We start from the raw sequence: 1,717 nt of genomic DNA on the forward strand, positions 1-1,717 counted from the left end.
TGATCCTGTGAGGTATATTAGAAGATGAAATGATCTTCAGAACACCCACTTTCCCTGAAATATCTTCCTCCTTCTACTGTATCCTGTACTGATGTTATTTATTTTTTAAGAATATAATAATTTATATTTATTAAAAATAGCTGCTTACATAAACACTATTATAAAGAACAAAACAAACTCAGAAAAAATTAATCAGAGTATTACTTCTTATATTAACTAATGCCCTAATATTGCAAACTTATTTATTTGAGAGAGAGCGAGAAACATTGATTTGCTGTTCCACTTATTTATGCATTCATTGGTTGAATCTTGTATGTGCCCAGCCAGTGTCTATCTCAAAATTCTTTACAAAAGAGATAGCTTAATAAGTTCTAGTTCAGGATTGTTGTTTTTAACACATATTACATTTTTCCTCCTTTTCTTTTTATCTGCTTCCATTTTATGCTTAACTTCTTTAGCTGCAAGAGCTCCCAGTTGTTTATGCATTGCTTTCTTCATCTTTTCCTTGATGGCAGCCACATCCATTTTAGTTTTAGTAGAAGCTCTCTCAGGTTTTACAGCTGGCTTTTCGGTAGATGGAATATCGCTTTCTTTTTCTCTTGTCTCTTACTGAGAGTATCCACTTGTCTAGCCTTTACTGCTTTCATTGTCTGGCACGTTTTTTGACTTGCCTTCAGAAAGTATTCACCACTAGGCACTTCTCTATCAATCTGATGTTCCGGCTGTGGTGGTGGGCATGGTGTATACTCTTTCCTAACAGATTTTTTTCTTTGGTTCCTTGCATTTATTCATATTTTTGCATGTGACCTGTGGCAAAAATTGTTCCCAACTTCGTGATGACAATTCAGAATCTTTTTGCCAACTCTTGTTTAATCATTAAGGTCTCTTTTAACCACTCAAAGGTCCAAATGGCGGAAACCGTGTTTTCCTGGACCATGATGTAACAGTTTATTAAAGTTTCCAATGTTCAAATGAAACACTACTTGCTAATGGTGCTATCAGGTCTCTGGCCCTAATCATGGTATCTGGCTCAAAATCTTCTTAGTTTTCCAAACAGTCATGCTGCCTTCCATCAGGTCCAGGGGTATGTTCACGTGGTGTTTATTCAAGGCTTTCTGTACCGCTGGCCAGCAATCTTTCAAGTAAGCCTCTCTATAATTTGGGAATGAAGTTGCAAAACTACCCTCCTTTAAGAGTCCTCTGGGATTGTCCTCTTTGGAAATAACTGGTTCCTGCCAATCATCAGGAACAGTGAGGAGTTCTGTTCATCTCTGTTCTCCCCCGGCTTTGACTTCTGGTTACAAAATTCACTTTTCTCAGCCCTTTCAGTTGGGAGGACACCATCTTTAAATTGCCTGATGTTCTTTTTTATTAATTGATATTATAAGAAGTTGTATCTATATATGAACCAGATAGTGTTAGTGAACTTGAACCAGTCACTATACACCAATCTCTTGGAATGTCAGAGCGATGTCCCATCTGGACAAGCGTTGTGAAGGTCCACCTCATCTTGAGTGAATGGAAGGGGTGGGGATGTGGTTACACGTTAAGTGAATAGGGGATGTGGTTCTCAGATAAGTTCTAAGATAAGTGAATACCTCTGCTTGTGACTCAATCTTGGAAGGGTTCAGATGTGAGCATTCAAAATTTAGCAGCAAGCTAAATCAGGTACTAGGACCCGGAAAAAAGGATTAAAAAAATTGTTCTGGACTTTCCT

General features: G+C 37.7%; 1 pseudogene; it reads right to left on the reverse strand.

Annotated features, from left to right (window-relative positions):
* Nucleotides 1-345: 345 nt before the first annotated feature.
* LOC102418792 lies at nt 346-937 on the reverse strand (annotated as a pseudogene).
* Nucleotides 938-1,717: the final 780 nt, after the last annotated feature.

The sequence above is a fragment of the Myotis lucifugus genome, unplaced genomic scaffold (assembly GCF_000147115.1).
Source record: "Myotis lucifugus unplaced genomic scaffold, Myoluc2.0 scaffold_191, whole genome shotgun sequence".
Classification (NCBI taxonomy): domain Eukaryota; kingdom Metazoa; phylum Chordata; class Mammalia; order Chiroptera; family Vespertilionidae; genus Myotis; species Myotis lucifugus.